At 34.3% G+C, this 20,987-nt stretch overlaps 1 pseudogene; it reads right to left on the bottom strand.

The window, feature by feature from the left end:
- Positions 1-4,214: 4,214 nt before the first annotated feature.
- On the bottom strand, positions 4,215-4,828 carry LOC101433985 (tubulin beta chain-like; annotated as a pseudogene).
- Positions 4,829-20,987: the final 16,159 nt, after the last annotated feature.

Genomic DNA, 20,987 nt, shown 5'->3' with positions numbered 1-20,987 from the left:
TGCCAAGTAGGTATAATGATAGAGGGGAGTCAACAACTTTTAAAATATATATTGGCTTTGACACTTATATGTATACATTCTATAATATTCTTAACTCTACATAAAATGTAGTATATACTTTAGAATGCTTTTTAAAAATAAAATAATTAAGAAGACTGGTATTTTAGTTTCCCAGCTGCGAGAACAAATTCCATACAATGAGTTTGCTTAAACAAAGGGAATTTATTTATTCACGGATGGGGGCATGAAAACTCCAAAATCCAGGCATAAACAAGGTAAGACTTTCTTCCTGAAGGTTGCACATCTTTTTTCTCTTCTGGTTTCCACTGACTTCTAACATCTGGCTGCTCCCTGTGGCTTCGCTGTAGGTGGCCTCCTCCATAGGACCTCAGTATGAGAATTAAGACCTGTCCTGATTCAGTTGGGTCACATCTTAAATGAAGTGACCTTATCAAAAGTTCTTATTTATAATGGGTTCACACCCACAGGAATGGGTTGAGATTAAAACCATATTTTATCTAGGATACAAAATTCCAAGTCACCACAGCTGGTTTCCTTTTCCCAAGCAGATATTTTATAAATGTTTGTTAAACAATAAACACAACATGTATATTATTTTGATGCTAAATAGATTGTCTTTCTTTAATGCTAACCACATTAAATTTAGCTGTATTGTGATGACTGCAATTGAAATATATAACACCCTTCACTGTCAACATCTTATGTTGTTGATTATTTGGATTTAATATTCAGTGACTTTTTTACATTTTAATGGGGAAAAAGTAATGTCTCTGGAATTTTTTATATTATGTAGGCACATAGTGAATGGCAAAATTTAGTGACACTATATCATGAGAAGCTTTTGATACACAGCAATGACTAAAAATAATAGGAAGTATTTGAATATGTCTTTGTGTGTGTGTGCGTGGGAGAGAGAGAGAGATTGGGATGGGAGATAGAGAAAAGATTTACAGCATGGTAAATTCTCAGCACTACCATTTCATGTTTTTTCTTCTTATGTTTTCTGCATTTGATTTCCATACTTTCCATATAAATCTTGAGGAATGTCAATGAGGTAAAAAGATATTTTCCACTCAATCATGTGCATTTTTAAGGGAGGTATTAACAAAAAAGCCAACTCATATTTTTTCAAAAAATATACTCTCTGTAGATTGGGTCACCCATCTGCTATAGTATTTTGATGGTAACCATGGCTACACTGTGTGAGTTGAATTGTCCAATATCTGTTCATCTCATCTCATTCTCTTCCTATTTATCTCAAGAAGATGCAAAAAGCCATTTTGCTAGACCAGTAAAATAACAAAATACTGTAGTCAGAGGGATTATAAAATAAAGAAGCCCTCTTCAAAACTCTGTATCCCAGGGATTATTAGAGTGGTAATAAAAATTCATAGCATGAAGAAAATGATATAAAATCTTAGCACAAGAACACAGTAGCAATAAAATGATACTTAAACCAAAAGATGAGTAAGTTTATACATTCCAGGTACAAACTAAAACAGAAGAGCAACCGATCAGAAAAAAGCAAACAAACAAAAACGAATGCCATTTTCAGCAGATGAGAGCTCTTCTAGGGCCTATCAACACCTTACATAAACAGACTTCTGCCCAGGAATCAACAGAAGTCTTTTAGAAGACACAAAAACAAGAGAAATAAAATAGCAACTTTCCAATAATGCTCTACAGAACAGACCCCATTTCACAGCAACAGCTCCATAAGGAATGACATGATTTTTAAAGAATTCCTTATACAACTCATAGTTCAATTTAAACACTGAAAATAAAGTTAAAGTAGCATCAAGTTTAATAACGATTCATATATTAGGTTGAATCACTTTACATCCTGAACCAGCTCACATTCACATCTGCTTTTATAGGTCTGGAAATATCAAAATCCACTAAACAATTTACTGTCCTGAAAACATTATTCATTAGTTCACTGAATTCAATCCTGTGCCTTTTACTAGTTCTGTGACTGTGAGCAAATTTTTTGCCTCAGTTTCTGGACAATTGTATCTCTTCACGTTCTGTATATTCCTAATTATGAAAGTAAAGTATGACTCTTCAGAAAGGCACAATTATCTTACATTTGACTTATCTTACCTTCTTCAAACATTTAGAAAAAAGAAAGCCTGGATCAAAAAAGAAATAAACATATTTTTAAACCTAGGGTAGCCAGAATTTAGCAAATAAAATTGCAGACTACCCAGTTATATTTGACCTTCAAATAAACATTAAATATCCTTTAGTGTAAGTGTGCCCCAAATATTGAATGGGATGAACAAACCTACCTAGCAGCCCAAACTGTAACAGATAAGGAGCAAGAATGAAGAGCTGTCAAATGGGCTGAAGCCATGATCTGTCAGTGACTGTTGTCTAGAAGTAGTTAGTGGCATCAAGGATTTTAGCTTGCATGAGTCAAAGAGAATAAAAGTTGCAGGTCAGGCAAAGGCAAGTGCATTTGGCACAGAGAGGTGGATACAGAGTTAAAAAAACAGAATTATGCCAGAAACTTCCTGATTCAAATTAGTTTCTAACTGCAAAGTAAGTATAGATATATAATACTGAGATCAAAAGCCCAATTATCAACAATTGATATGAATACCACAGGAAACACTAAATGGAAGGTTGCCTGCTGAATACCTCATTCTACTTAATATGAGGGAGAAATAAACTTCTAAGACTTTAAGCAATTATTTTGGGCTCTGTTTGTTATAGTAGCAAGCATAATAAAAGCATTTCAGACAAGCAAAAGCTGTGTTTACATATAAAAAATCCATACTAAAAATAAAATCTAAAGGCTATGTTTCATAGGAATACAAAAAATGTTTTAAAAAAGTGAGCAAAGAGCAAGAAGATCCATAAATATGTAAATAAATTTCTACAAACATTGATCATACATAAAAATAATATGTGGTATAGAAAGATAAAGGCAAAAGTTAAATACAGGACAAAATATATATGTGGGAGGGTGGAAAACAGAAAAAAGCATTGAAAATCTGTGGTATTACTCAAAAGGAGAGTGAAGATATTATGATTAGACATTGTTAATTATGCATGTTAAAACATCTTGAGAATTAAGAAAAATAACAGCATGTCTAAAAATTCTGTACAAATTAAAGGCAAGATTAAGGCAAAAAAAGAAAGAGAAGAAAAAAATAAAAGCATTCAAATAAAAAACAAAAAGAGAAAAAAAGCTTTTTTAAAAATGACTCAAAAAGAGAAAGATACAAAAAATCACAAAAGGTGGGAAAATACAACTACATGCATTTCTAAACATGTTTAGAACTAACATTTAAAGCTGAAGATTGTCAGAATGAATTTTTTAAAACCCACCAAATGTTATTGATGAAAAGCACATAAAACAAAGATTGCAGAAATAATGAAAGCCAACGTATACATATGCATGTTGAAAAAATGCTAAACAATATTTTGTGAGGCAAAATAGATTTCATTGCAAAAAGCCAAACTAAAGACAAAGCAGGTCACTTAAACAAAAAAAGTTCAGTTCACAAGAAATATTCAGTTCACCATGATATCCTAAACAAAGCAATTATTTAGCTTACTTTTTATTGATTATGGCACCGTAAAATTGGAGAACACACATAATTTTCCAACTCACATGCAATATTTCTTTAAATTACTGCACAGGATGCCACAAAGCTCATCTTAACAAATTGCAAAGAATCATTAGTTTTGAAATGACACTTTTAAACAAGTTATTACATTATTTTTTAAAAAGAAACAAAATCTATAACTTTAAATTCCATATATTTGGAAATGCAAATACCCAATTCTAACAACTCATGCCTCAAATCCTATTTGAAATTAGAAAGTATTTGGCTCTGAAAATCTAAAGCACACAGGAAGGAAATAAGAAATTTTATAGAAAAGAAAGGCTCAAATTAACTAGCTAAACATTGAATTTTAACAAGTAAAAAAAAAAACAACAAACCAGAATAAACCAAAAGAAAGTACAAGTAATAATATTAAGGGAGAAAGCAATTTTCAATCACATATTACATAATTCAATTACACAAATCAGAGATCAACAAAGTGAGAAATAGATTCTGAAGAGATTAGTAAAATAGACAAAATTAAGAAAGAAAAAAAGAGAGTATTCACAAATAAATATCAGGAATGAATTTTATACAACTACAGATGCTGTAGAGATTAGAGTTTGTTTTTTTCCACTATGAAAAGACTTTAATGGTGGCGTCTGTACAGCATGTGATGAGGGGGGAACGATCGCAAGCGCTCCGCGCAGTGAGGCGGCAGGAACGGTGGGCAGGCTGTGAGGGGATAAGGAGTTGACCCGGCTTCCCTGCTAGCCGGCTCTCAGCCACCTCCTCCTCTGTCTCCTTCTCAGCCCGCCCCCCTCCTCGGCCGTGGCGACTTAGTACTGTTAGCACTGGGACTCCAGGTTGTTCACGCCGCCCTCCGTTTCGGAAACTGCATCTCGTCCGTGCCCTCGCCTGAGTTCCAGTGCAGGAAGGCCTTGCGCTGGAACGTGGCCCTGAGCTGCTCCGAGACGCGCTGGAACAGCGCCTGCGTGATCGTGCTGTTGCCGGTGAAGGCGGCGGACATCTTGAGCCGCGCAGCCGGAGGTCGCACACGGGCATCTTGACTTCAAGGGGCTTGCAACCCAAGGAGTAGCTGCTCTTCTTGTCCTGCAAGTTCAGTGTGTGCTCGTCCACCTCCTTCATGGACACGCGGCCGCGGAAGACGGCGGCCACCGTCAGGGCGCGGCTGTGGCGGGGTGGCCGGCTGCCAACACGTTCTTGGCGTCGAACATCCGCTGGGTGGCCTGGCTCCTTATTATCCTCGACAGTAAGTAAACAGGGTTGAAATATGAGAATCGGAAGGCAAAAGTCTCACTGAAATGAAAACCTGGAGCCTGAAGAAATATTCAGGGAAGACGCAATTTCAATATTTTGCACATTCTTCTAGAGAACAACAACATCAAAAAACGGCAGCTATTTCCTATCATTCTAATTTTATGTTAGTAGCAAAAATCTTTATTGCCAGACCAGAGAGTCAAAGACTAGAATAGGAAACATAGATAGTTCTAACTTGTGATTGTCAGTACAATAGGTAAATGCAGAAACCCTAAAGGAAATATTATAAAATAATATAAAAGCATTTTTATCAGCAAAATTGATTAGATATTAGGTGCCTGATGATTGAAAGTCACTATTAACAGAGTAAAGGAGAAAAACCATAAACTCTTCTCATTAAATGCAGAAAAATTCCATACATACTTATACCCCCTTGTTGTTGTCCCTTAGGATTGAAATAATATCTTCTTGCCAATGCTGCAAAATATTACAATATTACTGTTAACTATCATCCATAAGATACATTAATTCAGCTTTGCCATGTATCACCATATTCTGATCACTTTGTAAAAGAAGAGCACTTATATTTATACTAATACCATAGTCTTCATCCACCACCAAAATTACCATGTTATACATTCTCTGGATTATTCTGTAGTTTCCTTTCAATTGACTTTTACATCCACAGATTACCCCTTTGAGCCACAATTACATTTTAAAATCAGCAGTGCTAGTTATACCCACTATAATGTGTTACTCTCAATTCTATTCATTTCCACACTTTCACAATTAACCTTATTAATAATGCTCCATGCATTAAGCATCAGCTCCCATTCTCAATCAGCATTCTATTTCAGAGTAACCTATACCCTAGAGTTTACCTCTGAATTACTCATAGTATTTCATTTTTCGTAGTGAGACCATATAATATTTATCCTTTTGTGCCAAACTTATTTCACTCAGCACAGGATCCTCTAGGTTCATCCCTGTTGTCATATGCACCCCAATATGAAAGGACAAAAAAGAACAAACTATGTAGTAAATAATTGACAAAAACGTCTTCATTTATTTAGGTCTTCTTAAACATTTTTTATTATAATTTTCTTGGCAAAAAAACTGGAACATCATTTATTCTAGGATACTTGTGTTTACTGGAAAATGTAGGTTATATATTTTATTCTCTAAAGGCATATTTTAACTTTTTGCTATCTTTGTATTAGAAAGTAGAAAATGGAGAACTGAAATACAAAGTAAGCCAAAGAAAGGAATTTGTAAAGACCAGAGTGGAAATTTTAAATTAGAAAAAAAGCTTAATAAATTAATAAATAGCACAAATTTCAAAGGCCAGGTCTTTTAAAAGATCAATTAAATTGATAGACCTCTAGCCAGAATAATCAGGAAAAGAGAAGAGTCTTTACTGTTTATATTTCTATTCTCCCCAAACTATATGTACCTTCAATGCAATCGCAATAAAAAATCTGGCAGGGTTTGTGTGTGTGTGTGTGTGTAAATTTACAAGCTGACTGTAAGATTCAAGTGGAAATACAAAGGCCCTGAAACAAAAAGCAAATAACTTAAAAATTATGTGGGACAGAGTGTAAACTACAATGTAAACCATAATCTGTGCTTAGTGGCAATGCTCTAAAATGTTTTTTATCAATTGTAATGAATGTACCACACTAATGAAGGATGTTGTTAATGTGGGAAAATGTGGGAGGTATAGGGAGTGGGGCATATGGGAATTTCCCATATTTTTATGTAAAATTTATGTAATCTATCTTTTTTTAAAAATTAAAAATGTTTAAAAAATTAAAAAATAAAAGGCAAAACAATTTGAAAAACAAAGAATAAAATTAGAGGACTTACACTGCCTAATAGCAAGTGTTAATATAAAGCTCCTATAATCAAGACATTGGAATATTGGCATCCAGATAGTTAAATTGATCAATTGAAGAGAGTTGAGAGTACAGAAATAGACCTATACATATATATCAACTGACTTTCAAAAAAGGTGCAACAGCAATTCAGTGGGGAAAAGGATCTTGTTTTCAACAAATCATGGTAGAACAATTGCATATCAATAGTGAAGGGAAAAAATGAACTTTCATTGATACCTTGTACCAAGTACAAAAAAATAACATGGTACAAAAATATAAATTTAAAACTTAAAATTATAACTTTTTTAGAGGAAACAAAAGGTCTATCTTTGTGATATTGAGTTAAGCAATAATTTTTGGATATAATACCAAAAACTACATCCATAAAAGTAAAACTGATAAATGATAACTTCTGCTCATCGAAAGACACTGCTAAAATATCTCCTTCCAGAGACTGGGAGGAAATATTTACAGATCACATATGTGATAAAGAATTTGTATCCAAAATATATAAAGAACTCTCAAAACGTAATAATAAGAAACTAGAAAATCAGAAAAGCAATTCTGAAATAATAGAGTAAGGACCTGTAAAAATCTGCTCTTCCATAAAAGCAACAAGACCAGTGGCATAAAATGTCAATATCAACATTTTCAGAACAATGAAAGGTTTGTAAAACTCCAAGGAGCATATATTCCAATAAAACAGCCAAAGTCAGTATAAACAGTGAGCTTTGTATCATTTTTAACTTTCTCTAGTCCCATCACCCCTTCCCTGGCTCCAAAGTAGCCTTGTCAAACATCAGTCTCAGAACCATAGTAGGCTATGAAAGCCAGCAGTCTAGCAGCCACTAAGGGGACAAAATGGGATTGGGGCTCCCTATATAATTCTTACTATTTGACCTATCTCTTGACTCCCTGGAATAGCCCCACTCACAGGACTTGTCTTTATTTGGTCTCACTTAAAACTCACTCAAGAAGAAAGCCCAACAGTAGGACATTTGCTGAAAGTGATCAGTGCAAATTGTTTAAATTGTTTAACGTCTTAAGTTCCTGAAGTGACAACACCAGTTGGAACTAACAAGAGGCAAACTGAAAAACTTAAAGGGAAAAACTGGGGGAAAAGATGCCCACAGAAGGCTTTGTAAAGCTGCTACGTATTCCTGGGAATCTGGAAGGCCACACACATATACATGGTTGTGTACAAGCCCAGAATATCTAAGAAAGCCCTAACCTCTCATATCTGGTTGACCTTGAGATTTTGTGCAAGTAAGGAATTCAAGGCTAAAATAGAGTTTTAAACTATCAACGAGCATTGAAGACAATTGTTAACACACATACATAGAGCATCTCAGCACAGGCTGAGGAAATTTACTAGTTCAAGCCACTTAAGGAAATCTCTGTTCAATCAATACTTAATATTAAGATAACTAAGCATAGACTTCAGTCACTTCACATGACAAAGAATGCAGACTTTGAACAAGTCTGGGGAATAGTACGTGATTTCCACAGTTGCCATATTATATTATTTAAAATATGCAGTTTTAAACAACAAAAATTATAAGGCAAACAAAGAAGTAGGAAAGTATGGCCCATATGCAGGAAGAAAACAGTTCATAAAAAGCCTCCCTGGAGAAGCCCAGAAATTGGACTTACTAGACAAAGACTTTAAATCAGCTATTATGAATATACTAAAAGAACTAAAGAAAACTATTTCTACATAACTAAAGGAATACATGAGAATGACAACTCACAAATATATAATATCATAAAATATTGATGTGGAGACAATGGCCATGGAAGTTACTAATGGAAGGGCGAGGGAAGAAGAGATTTGATATGGGGGCATTTTCAGGACTTGGAGTTGTCCTGAATGAAATTGCAGAGCCAGATGCAAGTCATATATCCTACCATAACCTACTGAATGGACTGGGGGAAAATTTAAACTGCAATGTAAACTATAATCCATGTGGTGTAGCAGTGCTCCAAAATGTATTCACCAAATATGATGAAAGTGCCACACTGATGAAAGAGGTTTTTGATATGAGAGGAGTGGGGGGGGTGAAGGTGGAGTATATGAGAACTTATATTTTATAATTTAACGTTTTGTGTGATCTATGTATCTTTAAAAGAAAGAATAAAAAAATTTGCTATAAAAAATGGTTAAAGAGGTAGAAATTATAAAGAAAGCAACAAATAGAAATTCTGGGGATGAAAAATACAATAACTGAAATGAAAATTTTACTGAAGGAGCTCAATAGCAGATTGGATATGGCAGAAGAAAAATATCAGTAAATATTTATATGTCAATTGAGATTATCCAGTCTGAAAAACATAAAATGAAGGAAAATAAACAACTTCAGAGACCTGTGGGAATCCATCAAATGTACCAAAATATACATAGCAGGAACACCAGAAAAGGGGAATGGCAAAGATGTATGAAGAATATTTGAAGAAAGAGTGGCCAAACCCCTCCCAAATTTGATGAGAAACATTAATCTACACATCAAAAAAACTCAATGAGCTTCAAGTAGTGCAAGCTCAAAGATGTCCAAGTGTATACATATCATAGTCAAACTGTTAAAAGACAGAGCTGTTTTTTAACAGCTAAAAAAAAAAGCCATTGATTATGCACTTTGGATATATCATATGGTATGTGAATATGTCTTAAAACTGCTTAATAAAAAAACAAATAATCCTATAAGAATAACCAAAATAACAGCTATGTATACCAGGGGAAACAGAGAGATTGAGAAGTGAGGAATTTTCTTGTTTCTTCTTGTTTATTATTATTATTGAAATAGTGAAAATGCTTTAATAATGATTGAGTGATGAACGCACAACTATGTGATTATACCAAATAAAATTGCTTGAAAATTTTGGATAAATTGAATGCTTCATTAATATGTATCAGTAAAATTGGTCTGTTCTTAAAAAAGTTAATGGGGAATTAAGACTCAGATTTTTTTTTAATTGAGAAGTTTTTATCAGCTGGTCTGCCATACAAGACATAGTAAAGGGCACCTTCAGGTTAAAAGGAAAACAGTAAACAGTAACTTCAAGCCAAATGAAGAAATAAAGAGCACCAGTAAGAAATATATAAATGTATTTTGGGCTGAACTTCTTTTCTTCTTGTATCTGATTGTAAGGCAACTGCATAAAGTAATATAATTATAAAACTGTTGATGGGCTTAAAATGTATAAAGATGAATTTGTGTGAAAATAATAGCAGAAAAGGGATATGGAGGGACATACATTAAAGCAAAGTTTTGTATACTATTGAAATTAAGTTGGTATTAATCTGAACTAGGTTGGTTGATTTAAGTTGTTTAATGTAAACTCTAGGGCAACCACTAAGATAACCATTCAAAAATAGTAAAATAAGGAACAAATATTTTAAATGCTCTATTAGGAAATAACCATTTATCTCAAAATGAGACAGAAATGGTGAAATACAGTAACAGAACACACAATATATATAGAAAATAAACCAAAATGGCAGGTATAAATCTTACCTTATCATTATTATACTAAACCTAAATGAATTAAACACTCCAATCAAAAGGCAAAAATTAGAGATTAGCAAAATGGATTATAAGAAAAAAAAAACCATGATCCAACTATATGTTGTTTACAGCAGAATCACTTTAGAGCCAAAGACACAAATGCATTGAAAATGAAAGGATGAGGATAATATTCTATGCACTTACTGATAGAAAGTTGGAGGTCCATGCTAATATCAGACAAAATTGATTTTAAGACCAAAAATTGTTACTAGAGACAAATAGTCCATTTTGTAATGATATAAGTGAAAATCCAATAAGAAGATATAACAATTATAAGAATATCTACATCTAACAAAAGAACTACAAAATTTATGGAGCAAATACTGAAAGAACTGGTAGAGTAAACTGACAGTTCATCAGTAGTAGTGTGTGATGGTTAGGCTATTGTGTAAACTTGGCCAGGTAATTGTGCCCAGTTGTTTGGTCAAGCAAGCACTGGGCTAACTGTAATACTAGGGTATTTATGGAATTTAGTCACAATGACTTTACTGCAGTGGTAAATCATAGATAGCTGGTTATAATTACATCAGTCAGGGAGATTGCCACCAGCAGTGAGTGACACTTTACCCAATAAGTTGAATCCCTTAAAAGAGGAAGTGATTCTATCATTGAGAGAGAATTTTCCAGCTCTTCTTTGGACAGCCAACAACTCCCAGAACTCATCAAGAATTTTCACTGCAATTTCACTGGAGCTCCTGGTTGCAGCCTGCCTGCAGAACCTGGACTTGTGCATCTCCATGGCTGCATGAGACTCTGATAAATCTCTTATTATTGACAGATATCCCTTGTTGATTCTGTTTCCCTAGGAACCCTCACTAATACATAGTGTATTAACAAGGTTCTCCAGAAAAACAGAAACCACAGGATATACATATATCTGTATAGCTATATCCATCTCTTGAGAGAGCAAGAGAGAGAGTGCGAAATTTAATAAGGGAATTGGCTCATGCAATCAGGGATTTGGCAAGTACAAATTCCAGAGGGCAGGAAGCTATAAGTTAGAAACTTGAAAGTTATATTGAATTCCTCAGGAGAAGCTGGCTGGCTGAAGTAGAACTAGAAATTCTTTTTCTGACTTCTGAAATCTTCAATTCTCACTTTAAGACCTCCCAACTGATTGGATACAGAGAGTCCCCTCATTGTTGAAGAAGGTAAATTCCTTTGTTGATTGTAGAAACAATCAGCCATAAATGCAATCATCTGACTAAATGATGTAAATCCATGTATGAAACACACTCATGGTAACAATCAGGCCAGTGTTTTCTTGACCAAACAACTAGTCGCCATAATCTAGCCAAGTTTACACATGATATTAACTATCACAAAGAAAGATTTTAAGGCAAGTGGATGTGACTCTAAGATTTGGTTCCCAGGTTTGATTTCCAGGGCTTCCGGGTGAAGATGAGCTGGCCCACATGGTGAGCTGGCCTGTGTGGAGAGCTAGCCCAAATGGAAAGCTGGTGCAAGATGAAGCAACAGGAGAGACACAGGAGAAAGACAATGAGAGACACAACAAACCAGGAAGCTGAGGTGGCTCATGTGATTGAGTGACCCTTTCCCATGTTACAAAGTCCCAGAGATGGTTCCTGGTGCCTCCTAAAGAGACAGAAAGAAGAGAAGACAAGAAGACACAGAAGAATGCACAGTGAATGGAAACAGAGAGCAGACAGTGAGTGCAAGGGGCACTGTGAGAGGATAAATAAATAAAAATAAATCTTTTAAAAAAAGAAAGGGTTTTAATACTCCACTGTCAAAATTGGATATAACAGCTAGTCAGAAAGTCAGGAAGAAAATCGAAGACTTTGACACACTATAGTCCAATGATACCTAAGGGACCTCTACAGGACATCCTACCTAACAATAGCAAAATACACATTCTTCTCAAGTACATGCTGAACATTCTACAAGATAGGGCAGGTATGTCTGCAAAAACTTCTCTCATATTTTCCTTTCTAAAATGCCTTATATTGCTTTTGTTTTATGATGATATTGAGTAATTAAATTGACTTGATGCCTGATTACATTTTTTGGTAAGCTTATGTTTATATTGGGTTCACCCATACTATTAAAGTATATCTCCAACAACAAAAAATCAGTATGGCTCTTGATGATTTAGCACATGAGTGAGGAGAGAAAAATGCATTAGAATTTTGTTATTTATAAGTCCTGTCCATATAGAAAATGGGGGGAAAAAACCATAATTCAGATTCTTTAGAGGAAATACAACAATAAATAATCTATAAATCAGGGAGTAAATCACAGTGTAATTTATAAGGTATTTTTAAGTGATGATGGAGATACGACATATCAAAATTTGTGTAAGGTATGCAAGCAGAGTTTAGAAAAAATATTGCCCTGATTGCATATAGGTGTGCGTGTATGTGTATCTCTATTTTATATATATATATATATATATGTCCTAAATATAAGTCCAAAATATTATATAAGAAAAGCACATTATCTTGAGGAAAAATAAGTCTGGAATATGATATTTGTGGCAGTGGCAGATTTAGAAAAGCATTGGTTGTAGGGGAGGATCCAATAAATTAAAAAAACTGTGCATTGAAAGGAAACAAGTTAGTTAATTTGCAAACTAAATAATGTTGCAGAAATGAAAACAAAATAGGATATGTTCATCACACACCCTCTCCCTTACCGTAATCACTATTGTCCATAAAAGAAACTATCCTTCACTATATTACAGAAGTAACTCTTAAAGTACAAATGCTGGCCACAAAAAATCCTGGAATATGAATATATATATATATCAAGCCAAGTTCATATAAAACTACTTCAGAAATAAAACAAAATATGCGAATCATAATAATTTATCTGATGATCACCTCCCCCAAAATAAGAAGCAAGGTTACTGGATATATGGCCAATATATAGAATTCAACTGTATTTATAGTAGCATCAAAGACATCAAAAATAAAATTTGAAAAATGTACAATAGCATCAAAAATATCAAGGACTTTATAGTAAATCTATGAAACTCTAAACTACAAATTTTATGGAAGATAGTTAAAAGAACTCAAACGGAGAACTAAATCATGGATTAAAGGATTCAATATTGTAGAGATTTCAATGATTCCAAATTGATTTATAAATTCAATGCAGAATTGCAGGATAGATTTGACTGCTATTTCAGAGATAATATCCATAAGAATTAAAGGCCAAGTGGATATACTAGGAAGAAGAATGTGTTGAGATGACTGAGCTTTTGAATCTGGGTGCTCAGAAGAGGGGAATGTTATTGCCTGACATTGCATGTCTCTTTCCAGACTTTAGGTACCCAAATACTTGTAGATAGAACTTGTCACTTGCTTTCTCTTGTGGCTTTAATATAAAATATCAAAATTATTCTTAGAAATTTTGGAGTAGGATAAAGGTATTGAGGTAAAGCTCCAAAAATTGTTGCCCCATTAACAAGTTAATGACATCTGTTGGCAAAACCAATCCATATTTATGACAGGTTTTACTTTATAATGCACATCATCAATCTGAGTTGATTACTCCATTAATCTCACTAACACTTTAAATAGAGCAGCAAATGCTTTGTCAGGACTTGTTTTGCTCTCACAAACACTATCTAGTTGTATAAAGGTATTTGGAATCTTTAAGTATGTCTGTGGATAAGAAAGATTTATTTAAAAATAAAGAAAATAGTTGATAAAATCCAAGAAAGACTGGCCCTATTACCACGTCCTGGAAGGACACTGAGGAAGTTATTAAAATTTGGAGTTAGCTTAGAGATTTTTGTTATCTATCTATGCACGTATGATGTTACTGACATGCAAATTAAGAAATGAGGATACCAGAGCAACTGTGGCTTTACTGCTCATAAACATTTTTGTGCTCAAGAAGTGTCTATGGAAAGGATTTTCTGTGTTTTATTGTTTACCCTACGTATATGCTCAGTGCTATTTGATTAAATGCTTTGTAATTTAATATTACTATATTCATAGTGTTTTCTGTCATTATGCTTTTTCTCTGTCAGTGATACTACAAGTGGATAATTCATAAAAGTTTTTGGTATATCATATAAGATTGTTTATGCTTGAAAATGCCAGGAACCACTAATCTATAATATGATTATAATTGATCATATTAATGAGAAAATTATTTTATAATGTTTGATAATTTTGACTTTATACTTATATATAATCTCATAAAGATTAATATGCAATCTTTTAGGTTTTGTGGTCCATGAAAAGATTTCCCATATGTTTTCTTGGATTTACAACTACCCTGGTGAAGTAAATTTTACTATGTACAGATGCAGAAAATAAAGTACAGAGAGATAACATGGCTTGCTAAAATATTATATAGGTTCTAAGACTCTGATATAAAGCCAGGTTTCAAAACTTAGATATTTGCCCTACAAGTTCCTTGCCTCTTTTATACTGTTTCTGTAACAAAATGAAGACATTGAACAGGCTTTAAATTTTGTTTTTCTGGAAGACTAATGCTCTATCATATGAAGATATTATGATCTTTTAATGATTTCAGCCCCGAAACAGGGTGGCAGGGGGTTAGATTAGTTGGTAATAGTGATGTATAATCACTACTAGCACTGATTCTCTATTGCTCTCTTTTCCACACTAAAATATCCTAGGCTCTTGAAATGCAGTAAAATTTGAATGTAGGGAGAAAATGGAATTTTTTTTTGCATGTGATTCACAATACTCTGTACAAAAATAGCCTTAATGAAAGGGGATTGGAGTTTTTTCATCAATGCAACAAAACAGAGCATTTATGCACCCATTGAGTGTTTTCATTATCAGACTGTTCTTCCTTGATTCATGCAACAATATCAACTTGATACCATAATGACTCAAAAGAGCAGTTCTAAAGGATTTTTTTCCTTGATCAAATACAACTCAGTGACTTGCTTTATTACAACAGGATTCTCTTAGACCCTCTGGATCTCTTGCAGCTGCTTCCATTCATGAAAATAAAGATAGGTAAACTAGACCAAAGGCAGAGAGAATGCAGAGTGTATTTTCTTGCTTCATTCAGTATGATATGTCAGCAGAATAAGTGTATGCAATGTCAGTTCTACAGTACGCATAAACATCAGCTCAGTATTTTATGGTGTAATTCTTCTTTCATTCATAGATTCATTTTAAGCCACGTATTGAAGTGCAAGACCCTGTGGGCTATAAAGACTTCTACTAGAGTAATCATATGACTGGATTATGGTACGCTAAATTCTGTAATAGAACATGGTACAGCACAAAAAGTAGAGTGATCAAAGCTACTTAAAGTATGGGAATCAATGACAATTTCACAAGGGAAATAAGGCTGGGTTGAGAAAGGCCAGAAAAAGGAAGTAGCATGAGCTTGGATGCATTGGGGTTAAAAATATAGTGTAAGTCTTTTGTATTCTGGTAACTGACCATAATTCAGTCTATGTGGAATATACATGTAGCCGTGACAAGAGGCAAAATCAAAGAGGTCAGCAGGCATCAGATCAGAATTGTAATGGTGGGTATACAAGTTTGGAGAAGGCAAATCAGATGTTTGGGAATAGTCACTTTGGGTGTACTGTGGAGAATGGAATGGAGATAAGGAGAGAATGGAAACAATGAGAACCATCTGAATATTCTAATAGCATGGTAAAGGGTCTTGTAGACCTCAAATAAGGCAGTATCAATGAGTATGGAAGAGATGAAGGAAGCAGAATATCAGAATTAAGAATAGTGAAATCATTCATGTGTTCATAAAAGTGGAATTTATTACTCTATATTTGAGTTTAAATCTTGAGTTTTTGGTTTTTGATTGTTTTATAAAACGTTGTGGCAAAATTACCAATACGGCAAAGTTTAACTTGGGATTTGGCTCCATTTTACTAATTGTCTAATTTTCTTTTGACCAGCTGCCTATTTAGGCTTCTTCAGGCATTCCTGTATGCTCAAGACAACTTCCAAGGACCTGAAGCTCTTAACCTTCTTCTCTATAATTAATTTTTAAAAATGGTTTCTCTAGGATAGATGGAAATGATTAACAAGCTAAGTGTTGGATTTCCAATTTGACTAGAAATCACCTGGGTTACTAAATTGTGGCATGAAGGAGAGTCCAAATTAGAGAAATGGGACATATAACCAGGAGCATAACATACTTTTAAAAATCTTTGGACATGAATCCCCAGCACATCCTTGGGGTTTAAATATGACTATCACCACAAAAGTAAATGCATAATTACAAGCTGGTTTAATGCCTTGGTTGCTTCTATTTTCCACCTTTAAACTATCTTTTATTTTGAGTCCATTATTGTTTGCCGAGGAATATGTATGTTATTTAAAATATTTTGTAACCTGAAAGAAAGCATCTTATTGAGGTTAAAGAAACAGACATGAAAACACACATTTTGTTGGCACTTTCTCTGTTGGAATAGAGAGGGTGTTTTGGATTCTGCCACCTCACTTGTCCTTCATTATTGTTTCCTTCTTTCTTTAGTGTTAAGATCAGCTGCCCTGCTTTGTTGCTAAGGCTCTTCTCTACAGATTGCCTTGAGTGTCCTCTATTCTTAACTTCAGTTGGTTCCCATCTAGAGCACATTGTGTAAGAAGATAGATATCAACAAATGTAGTATGGAATGCAGAATCAGTTTCTTTTGCTTCCAGAAGAGATAATGCGTGGGCTAAGGATAATCCCTCAGTGAAAATCCTACTGTGTTATACTATTCAGTTAAACAGGGGTTTTTAACCTTTTTTGTTCCATGGACCCCTTGGCCAATCAGGTAAAAACCATGGACCCCTTACTAAGTCCAAACTATACTGTGTATTATTTAATAAATACATCACACCCACACCAACACGTCTCCACAGAATATTGTTTTTTTGAATTTCAATTCCAAGTCATTGTTCCCTTATTAAGAACTTTTGAGTTAAGATGTTACAACGATGAAGCCCTAGTAATTTAAAACAATGTCAGTATGCTGAGGGAAATAGGTGCATGCCATTATCACCAATATTTATAGCAGCCCCCACCTGTCTGCAAAAGGATTCACTACTCAATCATCCAGTAAGAATGCTATTTTCAAAGCAAGTTATTCACTGGTATTAATGGAACATGAAATTTAGCCTGCACATTCAACTCAACTTTTGGAGCAAATGCTAAAGAACTTAAAGCCATTGCTTGTATCATATCTGGGAGAGGAAAGAAATGCAATATTTATCAAGGGTCTACTATGTTCCTATTACATTTACAAAAACCCTTGATAATGCTATTATCCTCAGTTTAGTAATCCTAAATTAATAAATAATTTTTTAAAAATTAAACAAATAATAAAGCAGTACTATTTGAAGTTTCCCCAACAACAAATCCACATCCTTTTCATCAGGCATCCATGTGGAAGCATAGAGTGTAAACTTCCTGTGACAATTTGAATTTGCTGAATCACAGAGAATATTTTGTTTTTGAACTAATTCATCCTTATGTGTGTGGGCCCTTTGCTTGCATTAAATTCAATCAAAGGACCTTTGATTATTTCACTTGATTAATCCTTTTAGGGCTTTTGATTGAACTGCATCAGTGAGGTGTAACCAGGTTGCATATCTGCCCTCTCACTGTATCTTATATAAACTGAGAATATACAGAGAGAAAGATGAGATTCAGAAAAGGTAGCTCTGCCTTCTTGACCCGGCTATGTAAGAGAGAGGGCTACAGGTTCACTTACAGCTTTAGAAAGACAGAGAAACCCCAGGAGGCTCAAGGAGAATGGCCCAGGGAGAGATGCCTGATTGACCACTGCTGAGCTCCAGGAGAAAGTAAAGAGAGACCAGCAGACCCACCATCTTGCCTCACCACATGTCAGGACTCCAGGATCTGCTACCAACCAAGCTTTGGTAAGAAAGCATCTCTGATGATGCCTTGATCTGAGCATTTTCTCAGCCTTGGAACTGTAAGCTTTTATCCCAAATAAAGTCCCTTTATAAAAGTCAATCCATTTCTGGTAGTTTTGCTTTGGAAGACTTTTGCAAACTAAGACTATCCAAATGGCTAAGTCCTCTTATTTATTATTCCACTTCTCATCTCCTGGCTGCTTGATGCTCTCTTCTTGCGATCGCCTGGATCATGGCATCTTGATTCTGAGCTTCTTAACCTGCTCCCTCATTCCCCTGATCAAATGACAGTTCTATCCGGGAATTGCAATGTTAGTTTCTGACAGTTCTTTGAACTGGGTCTCTGATTGTTGTACTACTTCTGGGATAATGGGTGAGAAAAAGTGCTGTTGTAGCTCTGCCACATTACCCATGTTCCTGCAAGATTCCCTCTAATTTCCCTTCCGCATGACTTAGTACCCTTTTTATTGATATGCTGTGAATGTAAAGTTACATTACAATCTGTACATCTGTGACCCCCTTTCAACTCTCCTTGCTAGTGCCAAAAAAAAATAAGTATGAATCCTTGAACACGAAAATATTTATATATATTCAATAAAGTAGGTAGTGTAGTATTATCTTACCATATCTAAGTAAAACATTTGCTTCAACAAACTTTGTTAACTTTTCTGTCCAAAATATGTAACACATTTATTCTGCCTATCCAAATAACCATGGAAATATAGACATCATGGTACATTTATTTCAGATTCTCTATTTTATGTTTAAACTTTTATGGAAAGCAATGAACTGAATTTTAGATATCAATGAATCAAGCCCAGTCAAAATTAATTAAACAAACTGATGATCACTTGTTTCCCAATGGAAATTCATCTGATCTTCAAGAATTTGTAAATTTTCTAGGGATCCAGGAGAATTGTGATGAATTTATTTAATAAAGGGTAGTTAAAATATAAGAGACAGAAAAGGATGACCTTTCTAATTATGAAACAAAACTTCAATTATTTGAAGTAATTTATAATTATTTTATTGAAATATCAGAAAGTCAGACAGCCAGCTTTTTCTTTTAGTTTGCCTCTTCACTCTTTAATTCATATTATTTTCAATCATTGATTCATTTTATCATTTAACAAAAATAAATGTCCGATATATAGCAAACATGATTGTTACGTGTCAGAAAATATAGTAGGGGTTACTAATAGAACAATGAATAAAACAGGCATGTTGTTCATCCTCACGTAGATTAGAGTCTGACTGAAGACAGACATTAACTATGAAATGATATGAAAACTGTATAATTATAATTGTGAGAAATTCCATGATGAAAACAGTTACTAGATGCCTTGAGAATATATAATAGGACAAACCAAGTCCTATTGGATTGAATTGGGTGGTTTTATGTGTCAAGACTGTGATGGGTGCTGAATTATCTCAGAGATGAAAAATCTTAGTCATTTATTATTGTTAACAAAGAAGCAAATAATTGGAGCCCTGGGTAATCATCATTAGGATAGAATTAAGTATATTATCACACAGGTACTCATAAAAAGAACACCTTATTGAACGATTTGAGGGATTTCTTATGGGCAACCTGAATGAAAAGTAGAATTTACTCATGAAGAAAGGAATAGGGGATGTTGCAAATATAGAGAAAACTTATTAAGAAGCATAAAGAAAATGCAAGAGACAGAAAAGTCCTGGACTGTAGTACCAGTTGCATTTATGAAATTGGGAGGTGATGTGACTGGAGAGGTAGGTAGAAGTAAAAACCATAAGTTTTGATGTCTTTCTTTTGACTGATACAAGATATTCTAGGTCTTTCCATATAATCAGAGCTATACGTTTTATGTTCCAATACATGGGTCCCAGAGGGCAATGTAAGGATGGACTTTTCACAATGACTCTGAATGCCCTAGCCTATTTAGACTTATCAGATGCTCATCTTGTTGTATCAGAGATTTCAGTATATGGAGATATGAAACATTTGTTCTTTCTCCTAAATGTAACAGCTGCTTACTGCCACCCTGTGGAAGTCTTTAAGTGTAGTTGAAATGGCGATCTAACAAGTTCTAACATATAGGTTCTGGTAGACCTAAAATTGGAATGTTAATTTTCAGAGGTAAGGGAAAGTCCAATGGATCTTTCAGTGAGGATCACCTGCATCCTCTGTGAGCCTTAGATTCCCATCTGTGGTATTAGATCATATATAAGCCTACTCTTTACTTTGCATTATAAGGCATTAAGTGCATTTGTGCTCTAGGTTCTACTACTTATTAATTGTCCTTTTTTCTTATCATTTTTCTGATAGTACTTGGGTTCTTCTATATGCTTTAACATCTCATGCTTACGAATCCCTTTCCAATAATCCCTCCTCTCTTGTTTTTCAAGTAAGAACTACTTTATTTAGAAACCTTCCCTTTAATTTAATTTTAGCTCCATTTTCTTTACTATAAATACTGAACTGTTCAAACATAAATTCCCTTTGTCACATTCTGTGTCATATATAATCGCTACTATGGGGAAAATGTAGCTAGAGGAACCTAAGGTGCTCTATGACCACAGATACAGTGTCTTAAAGGCTACCAATCCTAACTACAAGTTACCAAACACCTAGATAAAAATCAGACTAGTGAAGGCCTAATGCTGTAAATTTTTGTGGTCTTTTTGCTCTATAACCAATATGTTTTCATGGTCTTTTTGCTCTAGGACCTGAATCTTACACATGTACTTATCATATCAAATATACCTTGTCTGGCTATCCCTCTAGAAAAGTACTTCTGGACCCTGGCTGCTCATTAGAATCACTGCACATTAGAATCATTTTAAAAATACCAGATG

Source organism: Dasypus novemcinctus, chromosome 8 (assembly GCF_030445035.2).
Source record: "Dasypus novemcinctus isolate mDasNov1 chromosome 8, mDasNov1.1.hap2, whole genome shotgun sequence".
NCBI lineage: Eukaryota > Metazoa > Chordata > Mammalia > Cingulata > Dasypodidae > Dasypus > Dasypus novemcinctus.
Note: the sequence above shows the minus strand (reverse complement) of the source record. Positions and strands in the feature narration are given on the sequence as shown.